Genomic DNA, 21,246 nt, shown 5'->3' with positions numbered 1-21,246 from the left:
CACTTGCCGCGCACGAAAAGACACCATCCGATTGGTCGGCATGCGTCTATTTCGCTGCCGAACGTCGACACAAAATGGTCGGCAGGTAATCGATAAAACTGAATCCCTCCACTGGGACACGCCGGTGTCTAACGTGTGAATTGTACGAAAATTTGCTTTTCTTCCTTTCCACGCTGCCAGCAACCAAAAATTTTTTTAATTAAAAACTACTTCAAGTTCAATCGCAAGGAAAATATTTTGGACTGATCAGCTGGGATGGGTGGATAAATCAAACAAGAGTCACTAAATACACTTTTAGATCAATTCAATCCACGCGTATGCACTTGAAATAGTTTTGAGTTGCGATTTATCGGTGAAATCATAAGTGTAAATACAAGCTGATACTACAAATAATCATCATAAGTTTATTTAGTTTGGCAGTTTTTTTTCAAATTGGTATAAATATTATTGGTACGTGCTTAAATATCGTATATTCATTCCGTGACAATGCGAAAGTGGTATTTATTGGGTTGGATTTGTAAAATTGAAGTTTTAGCCACGCAAAAGTAAAAAAATAATAATCAAAAATATGTTTTGTCAGTGTTAAAAGTTGATAATCAACCAGAAAAGATGATGAAAAATTGTGTTGGTTAATTTTTTCATTTTTTACACACTAGTGCGTAAAATTACAACTTTGTGTCATCAAGGGTCAAGCCAACAACATCAATTTTGTTAACATAACCTATAATGATTTAACCTAACAATATTTGCTGATAAAAGAAAGTAGAAATTGTATTTTCATGATATTACGTTTGTAAAATGCTTCTTTTATGAACTTTATATTAAAATATCATATTTGTTCTTATGTTTATAATTTTCAAATTAGTAATTTTACAAAAAATAAGTTTTGTTATTGTTAAATCAGTGAGAAACATCAAGAAAAACTTACAAAAAGTCATTTTTGACTTCTTTTCTCTTATTTTATACACTAGTGCATAAAACTACAACTTTATGTCTCCAATTTTAAAACACCAACATTACCTTTCTTCCCATAACCTAACATAACCTAACCTAACTTTATTCTTAAAAAAAAATAACCTAAAACTCCATATTTCTTTATTTTGCATTCGTAAAATCCCTTTTTACGCACTTATTATCAAAATATCTTTGTTGTTGTTACGTTTAGCAGGTACTTTTCCTATCGACGTGTGGCATGAGTATGCACCCAGTGATTTGTGCTAGTTATCACTAATTGTAATCATATGTCAAACGTTGTACCTCGACAAAATAAAAATTCGTTCACGCCCGCAGGAAACTAAACTCGTGCGTTCGGCGTGACGCGAGCATTTTGTAAATATTGACACACGATGGCCACTTTCGCACACCGCGCACGGCGCACAAAGCGCGCACTCTTTACGAATCTGTTCGCAATCACATTTATCTTTGACTTAATCTTATCTTAGCTGCAAAATTATAAATCTGCATTCACATAGGTACCTACTACCTATGATACATAACTATGACCTATAACTACTTAAGTATTATCAAAAATTTAGAATTTTAAACATTTTTTGGGTTTTAAAATTTTGGTTAAGGAGATTTGCTATACGCGTACTGGTACAGAAATCTTAGGCATGGCTATATTCAGAAATTAATAAACTTTTGTGTCATTCCATAGAAAAAATGTTATTTTTGTGCTATCCTGGAAGCAAACTTAACCTAAACTAACCTAACCTAACATAACCAAATTTAACCTAACCTAATTTAACTTAAAAACTAAAAAAAATATTTAAAAACCAAAAATTAGTCATTTTTTAAACATCAACAGGATACGTAATAATTTTTTGGTTTAAATTTGATAATACCTATATATTTGCCATTAATGATAAAACTGTTTGACTAAAATATTTACCTACATGCGAATTTATTGATATTACGCATATCTCCCACAAAATATTGTAACATCCACAATGCCTATATACAAACAGATAAAAACTAAGGTGTCTGTCCCAAAAGCAAACACAAAAATCAAATTCTAAGAAAATGAATGAACATTGCAATTTTTTCTTTTCCTTTCTTTCTTCTTCTAATTTTTATTCTGACATAATACACGCGTTGGAGCATGCCAAATAGATTCGGATGGCCGTGACGCGCATGGTCGCATAGATTCTATGCCATGCGGCGGCGAAAAGAGCGACGCCTCGGTTTTTTCCGCATAAGTTAACAAATCCCGAAATCATCCCAGCATCACAGATTTGAACGCCCCTGTTCACAGAGTGTTCGCTGCCACTCATGCATGATAAAAACCCATCTCCGGGGCGCCGCTGATAAAATGCATGCAACGTGCGTTGCATTGCATTGCGTCACCATGGGCTACGCAGGGGATTATTGGAATTAGGCATCAGGTATTATCTTGTTGTCTCGTCGAGCATGTAGTGGCTGTTTGTGGCTGGCGCTTTGTCAACGCACAATGGATTAACAGCTACTGTGCAGCGGCTTAAACTATGCATACCTAAATACAGAGGAAAGTTTAAAGGTTCGGTTCTTTAGTAAACAAGATTCCTATTTGTTTCACTTAACCTTCCCTAACCTTCTCACATGATATTTTTGACATTTTTATTTGCTACATCATATGTTTTTTCAAACATTTGCACAAATTCAAACTTTATCTCTTTCATATCTTATCAATGTCTGTGTATGTCTCAATAGTTGTCAATCTGGCCCAGACACCAATTTTTATGGTTTACATAAGGTAGGTACACAGTTAGTTATCAAAAGAATTTTTTTCCCAAAAATTTGCAAAAATAAATAAAAATTTTAATTTTTTACAATTTTTGGGAATTAGAAGTTTTGTTCCTAAATTTTCTACTTATTCACTAAAAATTAAAAAATAAATTTTATCAGCTGTGTAATTCCCAAAAATAATTTTTTCCGTAAAATTTTGTAAGATTTTCAAAAAAATTCAAAAATTACCAAAAATATAATTTTGTCTTGAAAAACTCTTTATCTCTTGCAAATTTTGTCCCCAAATTTCCTATTTACAGCCCAAGAAGATAAGATTTACCTAAATACAAATTATTTACGTCAAAAATCCATCAAAAGCTCAAACTTTGAGACATTTGAAGAAGAAAACACGTGTAATCTAGAAATTGATCAGAATCCCTCGATGGCTATCAAAGACATCGGCGCAGACATGCCACAGCATGAAGGGCGAGCGTTTCCTTTCATGTTATCGGCGACCAATATCTGATGCACCGACGCACGCCTCCTCGCATTATCAGCAGGCCCGATGGCCACAAAAAGAAATGCATTAGCGGTAAAAAGTTAATCACAGAAATATTGGACATTAACACAACACGCTGAAATTGAATTGAATGCGCGATGATCAGCTTGATGTCCGAGCAAATAAGTGAGTGTATTTTTAGTCGGGGCTTTTTAATGGAAGGGGCGCGACGCAGGAAAAAAATACTGAAAGTGGAAAAAAATATAATAAAATACATTAAGGTATTATGGAAACAGAGAAAAAAATATTTTGGGTAAATTTTGAAATTGTTTTTATATAGTAAAAGTTATTTGTAATAATTTTGGGAATTTTTTGTTAATTTTTGGAAAAAAAATGCTTTCGAGTAAATATTAAAATTTTTTTAAAAAAATTTTTGATAATTTCAAAGGGAAAAAATATATTTTGAGTAAATATTCACATTTTTCTTAATTTTCTTTAAATTTTGCTAATTTTTTATATTTTTGGAAATTTTAATAAACAACCTAATAAACTCGCCAAATCATAATCATGTTAATATCTGTCATATAGAATCGCGTTTATATTCTGCGGAAAATAGGAATATGAAAATGGAATGATGGCAATTATGCCCAGAATGCATTACGGCGATAAACATCTTCATTATATCTCGTGGTTTGATATTTACGCGCGGCATATGAATTATTGAAATTGAATTGTCGAGCAAAACGGACAAAAACCGATGATGAAAAAACACACTCTGATAATAAGAAATTTGTTACAGCACGATCAATATTTGATCATAAAGTGACAAGTCACCACACCAGCATAATAATAACATGCAATAACAAGTAATATCAACGATATTAACTAATATTATCAAGTAGAATACGTAATAACTTAATCGCTAAATACACGTTGACAGAAATATGAATAATTTAATCATTTTATACCACATGTTCAGGAAATAGTAGGTATATTAACTATCAAGTGCGCTAAGTAGTACTTTAATAATGTTTAGCGGGATGCGCAAGCCCTCGAAATAACGCTCGACACGAGCAGTTTTTATTTGACTGACGGCGCATGGTGTTTCATATGACTTTATACGGCACCGTAGGAAAATTCGCAGACGCAAGCTCCTCCCGTGACTAAAGTACTTTAATCACGCCCTTGACCGTCCATGTACAAAATATCACTTTTTATGTCACAAAACCGTAAAAAAACTGATGTAGAAAAAACACCATTTTTATATGATTTTTATCAAAATGTAAATACTTTTTTATATCAAAGTGGTAGTGTTTCCTTTTATTAGTTATATTAGCCGGATAATTATAATTCAGCGCAGTTCCAGAGTGCGTGTCCGACCAGATCCAAGCCATTAGTTTGTGTAAATGTAAAAGCAAAACAAGGTAAAAGCACTAAAAATAATTGTAGCCCGGCGAACAAGTGGGTTGTCGAGAAGGTGTAATTACCGATTACGGACAGCAAGTCATCTAAGAACAAGAACACCAACTAAATAAATCGCGTACCCCCGGCGCACACCAACCATACCGTCATAACAATAAAATCCACATTAAAATATGACCAATAATTCAATATCCACGCGGTATGCGTGCGAAAGTACAAAGAGCACTACCCGTACAAAAGTGTTTATTAGTAGCTATTAGTTCCTGCGCTGCGTTACTTTAGCCAAACGTCGCTGAGAGAATCCAAGACACAAAGGTGTGATAATATAATTTCATCATCAGCCATCGACGCCGCCGCTGCCGCTGCTTTAATGGTAGCTGCGCGCCGCCAATATTCCTCCTTCCAATGTGTGTTACCTGCAGGCCCAGCGTGGTCTGCACTTTGTCTAAAGTGGCGAGCGAGACATAATGCACTCGCACTCCGATGTGTTATCTTGATATCTGCCGAAGAGCAGGTTGTTACTTTGCTCCTAAGTAACATCTTTGTCCACCCTAACCATTCTGCTGCTGTTAATTCACTTCGTTGGAGACGAACAATGGCACAACACCCGATGTGTCAGAAAGGATGTCAAGGAGGAGCTGGGCCTTTCAAAATTTTACATTTTGAATATCATAGAGCGTGAAAGGTTGAAGTGGAAAGTGGAGTAAAAGTCGACGGACCTAAAACAGACTGAATTTTAGTTTTGAGGCAGTCCTCAGGTGGTTCCAAGGTGGAAGGAAGACAATTTCCAAATGGAGTCCGACCATTCAAACCATTATCGTTATTTACACGTATAGGGTGGACAGGATGGGACAACAAAGAAGATAACTTTCAAAACAAAAACGTAAAACAAAAGAAAAAAATACTTACATTCAATAATGGTTGCTTTCTGGACACCTACTAATTTTTATACTTACTAGGTGAATAAATGTGAAAAAATCATGTTTGTGTTTACATTTGCTTAGGGTAAAGTTTCCCATGATTTTCACGACACGATGACTTTTCGACTTTCTGACTCGGTGCCGGTGCTGCCGCAGGAAGAAACAGTAAATGATAATGATTATCAAAACAGGAAGGAGTATACGCACGCGACGCCGCATGACACGTGACCGGTCGGACTTTTAATCGCTTCCTGCGGCGCGGCGCGTCGCGACGCCAACAGTGTTTCCCTTTTTTACCCATCGCAATCATGCGCGACACGTGCGAGGAGCCAAAATGAGCAAACTACAGCACGACGGCAACATTAAACGAAAAATAAAATAATCACACAGGTAGAATAAAAATAAATCGATAGAAATATCAAATCGAAAAGAAAATTTTGATAAATTTTAGTGAAAAACATTGATTTTTTGATGCATATCTCTGGAATAATTAGATGAATCATTAAAAACAGATGTTTTGCATAACATCTGCATGTAGGAATGGTTATCACGCTCCCTTTTTGAAAATTACATGATTTCTAAACCATCTGCGTGTTAAAAAATGACGAAAAACGTTTTTACAAAAAAATTGAATTTTTAAAGATAAAAAATAAGAAATAACCTTATCAAAGCTAACATAACCTCACTTAACATAACCACACTTAATCTAAACTAATATATCCTCACTTAACTTAACATAACCTTATCTAACCTAACGTGTAACCCAGAAAAATCTTAAAATTCATCCAAATTCATCATATTTTTCTACTTTTAGAGCTATAAAATCAATTTTACGGCCCTAATAGGCCCTATATCTTACCTAACTTGTGCAAACCTAACCAAACTTAACTTTAACTAACCTAACCTAATATAACCTCACTTAACCTAACATAACCTCACCTAACCTAACCAAAACGCCGCAAAAATCATAAAATTCACCAAAATTCATCACATTTTCAACTTTTAGGGCTTGAAAACCCATTTTACATCCCTAATAAACCTTTTAACACTTACTATTCCTCAAAACCTGCAACTTATCAAATGATTAACCAATCAATTAATATTTCTACTCACCTACTCGTCTCCATAATCTCCAATTATGACATTATCCATAGATCTCATAATTATAATCCCGCCCGCACTTTAAATTATTAATCTAATGCCTATGATTCGCTCTGCTCTGTACCTCTGCTGGTTCTTTGTGAATTACAGCCAAACTAATGCAGTGACCACATGTCGCCGCCGCCGCCGCGCACCATTTGCGGCAGCAATGCCGCTTTGTTTGTTTTGTCACGCGTTATGTAACGCGAGGCAATTATCAAGATAGATCGAGGTGTCAGTCACGCCGCATTACAGCCCTCAATTGATAATGCATTGTTTTCCATCTTCGATTCGCCCTCAATCCCTCAAAATGTGGGTGGACTCGTAAAATTATGCAAATCATGATTGTAATAATAAAAAATCGTGGGAATAAATTTTTATGTAAGTAATAATAAATTCCACGTAGGATAATGATGAAGTATGATGCAAAGATGGCACGAGAATGACGTCACGGTCATTAAGGGGTGCGTTTGTGCAAAGTCAGCCGGACGAAAGTCATCATCGCTGTGCGCATCAGTAGTAAATACATTTACCCTGCTTGCACGTGATGTGTAAAAGTCACGCGATCACGATGGACATCGCATGATGGCGATGGACATTACGAAAATGTAACACCGATGAAAGCACGCGAGTGAAAAACATCTGCCGAAAAGTATAGCCTACAATATGCTTCTCCAACCTAACCTAAAACACAAAACACACAACATAACCTATCTGCATGTGTTATTCTTTACTGGTGCAGTTGTGGCATTCAATCTGAATGCCTGTCTGTTGTTGCTGGATATTATTGCGGTCGATTGTCACGAGTCGGTTGGCTTGGTCAGTGGCGACAATTTCCGGAACACACAAAATCAATTTGCCGAGCGTAGTAGTCGTGCGTCGCCATGTTCAACGCGAGCGCGTCCTCCCCATCCGCACTAGTTTACATTAGCACGAGTCCAGTTGGTAGCTTTGAGAAGGCATATCTGTCGCACATAAATCTGACTAATTCCGTTCTGGGCTTTCCTCCAGGGAGACCTCTATGCCATGGTGTTTGATGTCTGATGTCAGATACAATGTCACAATATAAACACTACAAACAGCATAGAATAGGAATAGGAAACAAATTCATTTACGACTAGATGTGATTAACAAGCGGTAAAATTATACTTCCGGTTGAGGTTAAGGTTAAGAAGCTACAAAAATAAAACTTTATTTTTCGCTGGAATGCGAAAAGGGCAAATGTTGGTTAATACACAAGAGAATAAACAGACACAACATAATATTTACTGCATGACCCAAAAGTTCAAGATGTGACTGTGCTTTTCAGAAATAGAATAAATAACTCCTAACCTCAAAAAACGTTTTTAACTTAGGCTTCCTAACGAACCGCACTTTACGCGTTGGGTGAAACTTTGCCTCACCGCTAATTTCGCCCGGTGAATAATTAAATAGTTTTAAGTGTATTTAGCGACGATGGGGCGCGCGCGTGCATGTTTATACATTTTCTCATGTGTTCGCTGGCTTCTTTGTGGCGACGCCGCTGCTACACTGTTAATGGAATTAGGTACTTAAGGAGAGGAAATATTTTCGAGCGCACTTTTCTTGAGCATAACTTCACACACTACGCGGCCGGAGGGGAAATGATTTTCCACGCAATTTTTACGAGCGGATGAAATTAAGAAAAGCGCATACTGGAGCGAATTTAGTCATAACTTCAAGCGCATACACCTGTGGTAATTACTCATAAGTGCTTCGTGCGTATAAAATATATTTTACGACATCAGAAATATGCGATCGTTACTTTGCATTAAATGGCCAACATCAAGATCAGTGGGTAGCAGAAATAAATTCATTTCATTTATGTTTTTTATGTTTTTATGAAACAATTAAGAGAGAGATTAGAAGATATAGGTTAGGTTTATGGGAAAACGTTCTATTTGGTTCAAAAATAATTTTTCCTCTTAAATTGTTCAAAAAACGAAAGAAAACAGCAAAAACAATAAAAAATAAAAATAAAAAATAAACTTTCTAATATTTCACTCCTATCAGTCCTAAAATTTTATTTTCGAAATCCTAGTTCGAAATGTTTGAATCCCTCGTGACATCGTGCGGCGTTAATCGTAATGATAATAAATACGTTTACAAATCAGTGAGTATCGACACTGGATTCGATTATGTGTGTATAATGGCGTATCTACGAGGCTCTCTTGACTTGGCAATTACCTAATGAAGGCGAGGGCCGAAAATCCCGCCGAGGGAGCGCAGCAATTACAATGGCTTGCGCCGAGACCAAAGGGTGACGTTCCGGCGTGTGTTTACACTGGCGTAATTGTCGAGCCGAGGCTGAAGCCGGCGAAAAAACACGAAAAACCCTATTCATTGCCGCACTCTGTTTCAAGATCAACTTTGTTGTTTGCACATTAATCATAATTAATTGTGATTTTCAAACATTTTGCGAATCATCATCAGGAAAAAGTTAGTTAAAATTAGGTTATGTTCTTAAATCAATTATAATTGAACAATGAATGTGTTAAATTTTAAATATTTTTTTAATTTCAGAATGTTTTTTGTTTAAATAGTAAGATTAGTGTTAAAACACTGAAAAATCAAAGAAAAAGAAGTAAAAATTGAAAATAGTTGTCTTTTGAGGTTATGTTCTTTGACATTACCATTTGACAGCTACTACAAGCCGCGAAATTCAAAAAAATTCAATTCTTTAGCAAAATTTTATGATTTTTTTGAAAATTTCTTAATATTTTCATCCCAAAGTCATAATTCTTTACAGACAACAAAAATAATTGAATTTATCAATCAGCAATATGTCCACATCTGATCATATTCATTTGAATGTTGCCAAAACATCAATAAATCGAGTTAATCGCCCTTAGGACATTAGCCACTCTAATAAAATTCATGAGCATTGAACATTTTTTTGTCCATGCTCCACTCCAGCGGTAAATCCGACGTGGCAGCCATCGACTTACGTTTTCAATCGAAAGATTAGAGAATGCGTTCAGCGAGTCGGAAGAATCGACCACATGTTTGGCTTTACCTTCTCCCCATGCGATTTTTTCTGAATTGGATGCACTGCATTAATGCAATACGCCGGCAAAACACTTAATTTGCAGATAGAGTGTTTTACGACTCGTACTAAACGACTTGTTACAACCGGTAAGTATATACGCGGCGATTGCACCCGAGGACATCAAAAGCGCACGCCATATGTTAAAATATACGCGTAACACTGGTTGCCTACGTGGCAGAAGACAAGGATCAAAGTCAAATTAATTATTGCCTTGTAATCATCCAACATTGAATAAACTTAGATTCGGGATGCAATTGTGAGATTCAGATTTAAATTCAGATTTTGTTCGTTGAAAGTGTATTATGAGATTGTCAGTATCAATGAGAGTTGTTCTGGGTTGCGGACCCTTTCTGGGGACCTCTAGGGGGGAGCGCAGGAGTGAAAGTATGCGCTACTAGGCGAAACCGCTCCCCTGCTATGCCAGAACGTTGAGGAACTGTGAGGACTGAAACTCTCGAGCTGTGCAGAGCTTATGATTATTGAATTATGCCATTAACGGACCCTTCGGAGCGACGCCTCGCAAGGAGGATCCCTAGGAGTGGAGTGGTGAGTAGAAGTGAAGAGAACAGCGCTTTATCGAAATATTTTGGACATTTTGTGTTAAATTGGTGAAAATTTTGATTTTTTCGAAATAAAAAAGTTAAAAATTTAGTTTTTGGTTAATTTTACCGTTTTTGGATAAAAATAAGTTGAGAAAAGTAAAAATTTAATTTTTTTGCTTAAATTTAAAGTTTTGGCGGTTTTTTAACCAAAATATTCAAGAATTTCATTTTTATTTGCAAAATTTTATGATTTTTTCGATTATTTTTATTTTTTCTATCAAAAATTTTAAATTTTTCGCAAAAAATTAAAAAAATTGTTTTTTATACCAAATTTTATGATTTTTTCAAAAACTTTTCATTTTTTACCCAAAAAACTCAAAATTTTTGCAAATGTTGATGCTATTTTCAATTTCTGTATTCTCATACGCGTCAAATTTCATATTTCTATTTCTATTTTCATATCTCGATGATTGTGCGCGTATGTGAGGGTGTGTTGCACAGGTACTGAAGCGCGACGGCGGCGTCACGCTCGCCGCACGCACGGTCGCGTGCGCGCCGAGCCTAACTTCTTCGCGCACGTGGCGCCGCCTCCGCAGCCGCAAATTGCGAATTGTTATCAGAATATGCTCGCACGCTCTCCCCCAACATGCGTGCGCGCACGCGCTCCCCTCACACCGCCGCTGACTGCTCCAAGTGCACATTCGCGCCGCGGTGTTATTGATAGTTTTCATTCAGTTCATTATCCGGTCACGTGGCTGGCGATGGCTCTGTTTATTGAATCCGCAGGCGCTGCGCAATTATGTAAAATTATCCAAAGCGCTCGGCCCCAAAACAAACCGATTGTCATTTTATTTTGTCTTCTCTCTCCACCTAGGGTGGAAAATATCACGAAAATATTGTGGATTTAATAATGCGTGCGATTGTTGAATGCGTCTAATTAGTCGCTATTTATTATGGCGAGAGTAATTCGGGTGCAAAATAAAATCGCAATTATTTCGTGTTTCACGTGAACGCATATAAAAATTTAAAAATGCTTTTTCATTGAAACTAATTACGTGCTAGTGCTGCGCACCGGTTTGTAATTACATACGTTTATTAACAATTCAGCGCGGTTCGAAATTGGCATAATTGACCTGAATTAAAAATTTAATTAATAGAAAACTGTTTTTAACACACTATTTAATTTACAACAATTATTTTATAATTTTACAAAAAGTTTTCGAGCAAAATAGAATTCATTGTTAGTTACGCTATTTATAACTCAAGAATTCCTGCGTAGATTTTAATTATTTTTGATTTTTAAGATTTGTTTTGTGTTACAAAAGTAGAATAAGTACTAAAATGCTTCAAAAATTTAAAATTAAAAAATTAGAGAAGAAAAATAGTTTTTAAATGAGGTTATGTCAATAGGCAAGATGACTGTTACTGAAAATCCTATTTTTTCGAAATTATCTGTCATTATTTTAAATTTTCTCAAAAAATCTGTTAAAAATACTTCACAAAAATACAAATTTTTATCAAAATAATAAATTTCAGTTAAAAATTTTATTTGTTCGATCAAAATTTTCAAATATTTTTATTTTTTCCAACCAAATATTTTTCTCCTATGCATATGTGTGGATTAGTGTCAGTTTACACCACATCGATAATCCAGTGATGTATAACGCCCAAATGGGGTGCAAGTGCTGTGCCTTGCAAAGTAATATAGGGCCGGGCTGTACCGAAAGCTTTCCTACTTTCCTCGCATCACAGAAAGCGCATACGGCGCTACGGATTGAATAAACTGCCGAAAATCCAACGTATGTGCCAAAATCTAAACCTACCCCAGACGACTCTACCTAAAAGCCACGTCCCGAATAAATTCAGCGCTAATATAAGCGGATTACGATAATCATAATGTTACGACATGCATAATCAATATTATTATCACGAGTGCGAGTGCAATCTGTGTGTGCAAATGCCACAAAAACCCATGCAGTCAATAAAGGCAATAATTTTATGGTCACGCATAAATATTCCAAATATTCACATTCAATAGCGCGATAGGTGGATGTGGATGTAGATGTGGTGGATATGAATAACATTTTGTTAGTTCAATTACCTCTGTCGCAATCAGAATAGCGCAAATGTTGACTCTGCATATTTTCGTACAGATTGCGCGCGCGAGCGTGTATAATTTATATCTAATACAAAGAATAACATACACGGCTGATAATAGTTTAAATATTGATAAAAGAATAACATCAGGTGTATGACAACAGTATTCACTTAATAATAAATCTGTTGCGCAAACAAGTGCGAATCTAGTTTAGTCACACAATTAGAAAAACGCAAAAACTGCAAAAATCGGATTAAACATAGATAATAAATATCAAAATAAATTTTATCACATTATGAAGAAGTGACGTTATATCAAAGAAGAAAGAATAACCAAATATTAAGATTTTACTTGAAGGGCATCTGTTTAATCTTTTGTATAACTATAAACTCAATTATTTTAGTAAAAAGCCGGTAAATATTTCCCGAAGTCTAAGTATGAATTCCGCCTCGATGTTGTATTCACTTGTGTTATGTTTAAATGATTTTGTAGTAACTGCTTGTGCACCTCAACAAATTAGCCGAAAAATCGTGCTTAAGTTATAGAAATTTGCATTGCAATTTGTAGGGATGTTGCGATCATAATTACAACAATATTTCAAATGTTACCATCAATGTCATGTCTTTGAAAAAATTCTAGGTCATAATTTCTAGAAATAAAAATATTTTTCATCATAACACGGAGAAAATTAATAAAACCAACAAAATTCTACAAATTTTGCTGTTTCCCAATTTATCATAAGAAATATTATTAATATTGATAGTTTCCTGTGTGGGTTTCTCTTGATTATTATATGATTAACGTTTTCAATAAAATTGCATGCTGCAAGAACACAAAAACGCCGAAAATCTTTGTTCTACTTATACATTTCCCTACTATCCCTATCCGTATCCCTAACGGCCGGTCGTTAATAGCTCCGTAACTTCCTGTTTCGCAAAGGAAGTGGAAATAATTTCCTCTCCACTATTATTTCAGCTCTAAGCCCCAATCAAAGCAATACCAATACTGCAACCGAATCCTTTGTGCCTGCTAGAAGAATGTGCATCTAGTAAATCAATCGAATGACCCGAATGACCAACGCGGGCAAAATTTGAGGTTAAGGTTAAAATCGATATGGAGTCACATTCACCCTCGAAACTAAATTAATCATTTAAAAGCCTGCATCCTGCTGCAGACTTCAGGGTCGTAGTCATTCAAAGGCAAGAGGAATAGAAAGAATTGTTAATTAATGCTCCTGGTATCATCCCAGTTTTACGAGTATTCAGCTTGTCAAGTGAGTGCAGATTAAGTAAAAGAAGAAAAAAAAAGATTTTTTTTGAAGATTTTGAAGAGGTGCCGGTCGGGCGATATGACATTTGATCGACACACCGATAGCCACCGAGAGATACCATCACTTTTTTTTTGACATGTGCATTTGTAGTAGGTACAAGGTACTCCAGTTAAAAACGACTCACTCTTCTCATTCTGTTCACTTTTTAGTGCATTTTCTTGCCTCCCGCCCTTTGATGCTTCAATATGTTATTAGCTGCATCATAAAAAGTGGAAAGCTTCAATGACGAATGAAAAATTTCGATGTTTTAGTCCAAAGTAAAACAAAAATACTTTAATTTTAATTTAAACCAAGGATTGTTAAAATTGTTATCAAAACACGAAAATAAACCGATGATTTCCAAGAATTCCAATATTTTAATCTTTTTACACCAAGCGATAAATCTTTTATAGTCACATCTTAAAATTTGAATCGAGACAATGATTCGAGAAGGACTTAAGTTAAGTTAGGACATTAAGTCGCATCACAAATACTTAATACGATATAAAGGACGAAATCGAAGATTAGTGGAAGCAGAATAAGAAGACGCAGAAGATTGTGAGGTTTAAAGAAGACTTTCAAACGTCTGCGGAGTAAAAAAAAACAACTTATACATTTATACTCGTACATAGATTGAAGAAGGCAGCGGAGGCATTAAAACGCGCCAGTTATTTATGGTATGTGCGGTGGCGCCAACATATTATCACCCGTGGATGACATCGCTCAACATATCATAACAACCTGAAGGAGGGACTCGAAACAAATCGGATTCGAAGAGGAAAAATAAGAAATATAAAAATAGCGTTCGGGGAGATAAGAGACCACCCAATTAACGAATGGGATATATTTTTAGGTGAAGAGTAATTTTTAAATTGATATCGAAGAATAAAAAAATCATGTCTTTGGACATGAAAAATGCAAAAAACTAAAAAAAAAAAATATGTTTTTTGAGAAAATTTTGATGAAATTAAAACTGTTACCAAATTACATTGAAAAATATGAATTTTTTTGGTAAATTTTTGATTTTTGATCCATAAAATGAAGAATTTATCAAAGAAACAGTTTTTTTCGTTTTTGGAATTTAATATTTTTACCGTTTTTGCTTATTATTTCTCAAAAATATTTAAAGCTTTTGAATTTTACTGAAGAAATATTGTACAAATTAGAATATCTTTTTGATCTGTTATTTTTACTCCGAATTCTCGCGTTATTTTGCGTAAAAAATAGAAAAATTGTAAAAAAAACTTGATTTTGTAAAATTTCTCATAAAAAATCTTATATTTTGTCCTAAAATGAGTAAAATATTAACTCTTGGTGGCAAATTTTTCTCCTAACCACTATTTTTTCCAGTATCCTAGTACTTGTTCAGTAAACAATTAAAGGGATAAAACATCCGATAATGCACGCGGATGGAATAATAAATCAACGCGGTACAAAAGGAATCGGACGTGCGGAGATGATTTGTACGAAGCGATTTATTATACCGAGTGTGCGTCTTCTTCTCACACACCACCAGCGGCAGCGTTTTCGCTAAAAGCATCCATAGAAAAAGAACCAGCACGCTCGCTTTCGCCGTTGCTTTTCTTTTCTGTTCTTGCAGAAGCAGCCGGAAGCATGAGTAGCATGACTATCAAACAGAACAGAACAGAACAGACAGACACACCAAAAGTGTAGATATATGCATGTAGATATAGGTACTTCGAAAGCATTCTCGTTCGAGTACGAGAACTTCAAATGGATATTTTACATCCACTAAAAATTTATTAATTTTATACTCGAATTCGAACAGGAGAAGAAAAAGAAAAAGTGATTCAATGGAGTATTGAGTATCGCACGCACTTGGAGATCAATTGTGCGTTGCTCATTTAATACTCGTGTCGTATAATTACGAGTTGTTCATTGTTCGCGTTTGTAGTTAAATGTTGCATGTTGCGATCGTGATTGCGAATGCGTCGACACCCTCAGAAAGTGTATTGATGAATTGAATTGGAATAGTGTAGTGCAGTATTAAGGGGAGGAACAAGTCATCGAAGTCATCGAGATGAACGACTTTAATAGATTTTTAATAGAGCAGCAGCATAACTCTTATTGATTCTTCATTTTATGAACGAAAAAGAAGGAAAATTGCAAAAACTTAATTTTTCTGCAATTTTTTAATGAAATTTATCAAAATTTTCTGGGAAAATGTATTTTTCTTACCTTTTTTTCATTCTGTGTAAATAAAAATGTCTTTTTTTAAACTTTCGCGTAAAATTATTAAATTTTATTCATTTTTTTGTAATTTTTCGCTGTTTTCAAGATCTCCATCTGTAAATTTTTGGCTTTTTGTGTTTTAACTCAGATTTTCGGTAATTTTTCGCTATTTTTGAATTTATTCCGTATTTCTGAAAAAATTAATCACCAAAATATTGATAGTACCAATTAATTCCCTCGAAATAAATTAATTCTCCTAATATTTTCACTCCTAGCCTAATTTTTAATAAATTCCCAAAAAATTCCAATTTAGTCAAAAAATTTTCCCTCCTCGCGTCGGCGAGTATAAAAGATAATCTACTTTTGTAGTAAATGTTGTAAAAAGGAGTGGTAGTGGTGCACATAATGCGGCTTTATTTTTAGTACGTTAAAAGCATCCAGTCGTGAATTTATACACGCTCACCACTTATACAACTACGGAAATATCTCCTCCGGAGCAGCGGCGGCGGCGCTACACCTACAACGGCATCGATAACTTGCGCGACACACGCGCGAACATATGAACGTATTATGGCGCGTGCATTAACAGAAAGACACATTTAGGACAATATGGGCAATCGGGCGCCAACCCTGCGCCTGAAGCTCGCCTCATAAAGAAAAAAACCACGTTTGCCGCGCGTGAATTATGACTTTGTTTGACGACGCCTGTCATCTAAATATAAATGTTAGTGGAATTATTGCTGCGAGTATAGTGGATAGTGCCAATGGATTTTTTTCACTTTCTATTAAAAGATGGAATTTTAAAAATGTGCAGGATGTTATGACCTTTGCCAACATTCAGATGATGATTCAATCTTTCATTCATACAAAAATCTTACTTTTCCATGCGTATGAATAGTGATTGTTTCGATCAACTTTTAATCATCACGAATACCCGTAAGAATTACGCGAGGGTGAAAATTTGCGCTGATGACAACTGTTCCATTGTTGGATTGTCGTGGAGGAGGTGCGCTGGGTAGCGCACTCGCTGTGCTGATTACAGGGGACACTTTTTGTATGTCCCCGGCCTCCCCTGAAAGCTGTATTGGTGGCTATTATGCGACAAGTGTAATCACGATATAGATTTTCAATTCCACGCGGCGCACAATAGACGATTGCACTCTAATCTATTGCGATTTGCACATTCCTGCCCATTGCGCGCGACGACGATGCGAATACAATGGTAAGCGGGAGTATTGGGGTAGGAGTGTTTATATGTTTTGTGTTTTATTCATTATCAGCATCATAGCAGTTCAGATTGCTATAATTGAGCCAAAAACATCATCATAACACACAAAATCGGAGTTTTTGGTTGGAATTTTGACATTTTGACAACAAACTAACCTTAAAATTAAAGGAAACAAGATTTAGAGTTGGAATTTTGATATGGTTGTCATTTTGACATAAAATTAACCTCAAAATTTAACAAAATAGAATTTTAGGTTAGAATTTTGACATTTTTGGCATATTGACAGCAAAATAATTAGCAAATTTAGAGTAAAAGTGTTTACTTGTTTTGTGGTTTATTCATTATCGGCAATATAGCAGTTCATTTTGCTATAATAGAGCCAAAATAATCATAGGTAATAACACACAAAACAAGCGTTTCAAGTGAAAATTTTGACATAGTTTGAAATTTTGACGTCAAACTAACCTCAAAACTCACCAAAACAAATTTTTAGGTTAGTATTTTGATGTGGTTGTCACTTAGACATTAAACTAACCTCAAAATTCAGCTATTTAAGCATAAAAATACAGTTTTCTATATTTTTAAGCAAAAATATCAATTTTCTTTTGAATACTTGTTGAAATAATCGTCTCGTATACAAAATTGTTAACCCTACGACCAAGTCACCTCCTCTCCCCTTTTTCCCCTAGCTTTGAACATGAATGCATTAGTAGATTAAATTTTTCTTCGTCGAGTTTATCAGGTTGAAGACCTCACTGTTGCGCCTCTCCGAGGTGCATTTATATTTCACATTTCACATTTTCGATTTTTACTCCTATTTTTATATGACTGCAAAAACTTGGCAAAGAAAATGTGTTTGCATTATGTACTATTATTTATTTGTACATATATTGATATTCAGTAGGCACATATGTTCGATTAATTCTCGTAATCGAAACGTTTCAACTGACTAATAATCCACAATGCGTAACCGCGCATAATCCGGCGGCGGACATGACGTTTAGAAAAATCACTCTCGCTTATTGCATCTATTTATTCATGAATTCATGAGACTACTAATAGATACAATCCGAGTGCGGCGCAATGAAATGCAACTCATTTTCGATATTTATTGTGTGTGCACGCAGTGCATATAGATACGACTATGATAAATAATCAAAATATTCGGGATTATTATAAATTCACAATTTGATTATTTACTACGTATTCATATTGGTGCAGTGCGTAATTTGTTATGATTGTAAATTTGGCGGTGATTTTTGATTCAGTTTTGATGCAGTGTTGATGCGTGATGTGTGAGAGATAAGAGCAACAAATTGTGATGATTTTTATCTAAAGTTCACACGTGAATGGTGCTTAGAAAGTGCGTAATCGATGATGATACATGATTGCACACTAAATCGTCGGCACGTGGCGATGCAAATTGCAGTTGTACAATACCACCCTGACTTTGAATTAATTTTTAAAAGACTATGGGTTAAATTAAATATAAAAAATCATCATCCTTCGTCAATTATTTTGTTTTTTGCTTCATTAAGACGCAATATTCCATATTTTCTTAATCAACTGCGAATCAATCAAAAATTGGTCTTATTTATAATTCTAATTATAAATCACGTAACATATAACCTCACTTGACCAGTTTACGTCACTATCAGCATGATCGCTAGCGCCATCTCTTGTCAAACACAAAAAATACAAATCCAAAGCCGTTATTGTACATTTTCCACATTAAAATGTAATTTTCAACTTTGTTTCAAGTTATTTCCTTTCCACATAATTCCCAATGTAAATTTTTAACTGTTAAGTACTCGTAGTCACACATAAAACCAGTAAAAACAAGTGCAACGCAAAGTAGAATCGAACCCGCATGCAATTCCAATTACAATCGGAAGTTACAACCTGACATGTCTCCAGTTCCAAGACGTCAAAATGTGAAAAACGTTAAAAATGTTAAAACGTTCGAATATCAACTAGGTAAGTACTCTCAAGAAAGCACTAGTTAGAAAACAAGTGTTTCACAGGAACTTGAAGAACACCGAGAACTTAAAAGTAGGTATAGGTAACGTACATTAATGAACAAGTGCGGGGCTTGAGGTTTCTCACGCTTTCGGAACCGCTCACAAATTCACATCCGATCGATGACTACCACGTGGACTTTTATTTCTTTACAATTAACTACAACTGAATACTAAAACAGTAAGAAAAATTTAAATTTTTGTTTTAAAGGTCTTAGAGGTAGGAATTCATGAGGGTGGCAGTCAATTCATTACCGAAGAGATATTTGCAGGTGGTCAAAGTTATTGAACACCTGAGTTCTCACCATTAATCCCGGTTGTAATTTATGTCACAGGAAGGAAACAGTTTGAGTTTGAGTTGTTTATGTGGTCATTAAAATTAATAATAATAATTTAAAACAAAAATTTTGAATTTTTAGATAAATTTTTGATATCTTAAAGAATTCGTGATTTTTTATTTCAGCGAGAGAATCCCGCCGGGAAATCTTTTTAAAAGCAATACGGATTTTATTAGGATTTCATTAGGTTACCTCACTTAAAATTTGTGACCCAAAAGAAACACTAAAGCAAAAGATAAGTAAATGCCTTAAAATTTAACAATGTTTTCCTTAAAAAATTTAAAAATAATAATAAAACTACCAATATTTTAAAAAATAATCAAAAAACCCAAAATTGAGAATTTTTAAAATTTACATTCTTACTCGTACTCTACACCTTTCCAAAAATAATATACAGCCATACATTCGATAGCAAAATGAGGCGAAAAGAGGAACGCACACGAAGAAGCGAAAAGAGAAAGCTCTCGGCGCGCCGCTGCGGTTTGCACCCTCCACCAACCCGCTCCACCCTCGCACCGCCGCCCGCTATCCATTACACATATTGCCTGCCGCCCCCCAATTCTGACGTCAAACACAGGAGTGCACTAGCGCGCTAGACTCCATCTTTTTACATTCATACCTAGCACCCACGTAAATTTAAACATAACCAAGTTTAACAACCTTTTCACCTCGAGATTCATGCACGCGCAGATTAGATTTACGAATTCGTCGCATATGTGAGTCCCTTAATGAAAAACCCCGAAAAGCTCTCGGAACTTTAAACGTAATAAACTCATGTTGAAATTGTAAATGGAGCTCTGAGTAGAATAATAATTCAAATTAAAATACTCAACGTAAACATAAATTTCTGTGAGTAGTTTTTAATTGCGTAGTCCGAGCCTGTGTTTTGTGCAATGTATCTTTCGGTGCGTTCCGTGGATCGCGGCGTTTCTACCCTTTTACCGCGATGAGATATCGATTGCAGTGACGTAACGCAGGTACTAATGCGTCCCCGGGCATTGTCACTAGCGTGTATATTACATACATGATTCAACGCAAAACTCCGCCGGAGCTTAATTGGCCGACAAAGGGTTCCTGGTACGTGATAATAACTCACCCCGAAATAATAACAGTAAGAAAGTCGGCGAAAGAATGTCGAAAATCAACAAATGTTTGAAATTTCGAAATATTCGCCTATTCGCGCATTGTTTATTTGTTTGCGGCGGAAACCAAATGCGTGTAGCATAATACCAACATTGCATAGACCAACAAATATGGAAACTCACACGAAGCGTTTGTTATTTCTAAAATTGCAAAGCAAAGGTAATTCCGACTGTTAAGTGCAAAAAATTCACCACGCCAAACAAAATATTCAGCGCGTCGGGCGAAAAAATAAAAAAAAACTAAAAAATATTTGACGTTTATTTACCTTTCCACGAACGGCGGAAAAAATTATTCGACATTTTTCGTTTTCTATTTTATCATTCGTCATTCACGTCCTCTTTGAATTTCATATTTTGTGCTTAAATTGGAAAATAGTCAATCGATTCCAACGCACTTCTATAAATCAAACTGTCAAAAAATTTAATTTCCGGACAATTTCATCCACAATCACCGCACAATCATCATTTTTCATGGTATTCGTTTAAATTTTACTCTTTTAAACCTGTTTTGGTATATTTAAATTCAAAATAGTACATAAATTCACTCCAGTCGGCTGAATTTTCCTCTTTGCTCAATGTTCATACGTGTACTCATACATGTAATAGTAAAAGCGTCGAGAAAGGCAG

Source organism: Atheta coriaria, unplaced genomic scaffold (genome assembly GCF_025399875.1).
Source record: "Atheta coriaria isolate IRGN ID8LTWV9N9 unplaced genomic scaffold, Caltech_Dcor_3.1 hic_scaffold_9_pilon, whole genome shotgun sequence".
Classification (NCBI taxonomy): Eukaryota; Metazoa; Arthropoda; class Insecta; order Coleoptera; family Staphylinidae; genus Dalotia; species Dalotia coriaria.
This window is presented reverse-complemented; position numbering follows the sequence as displayed.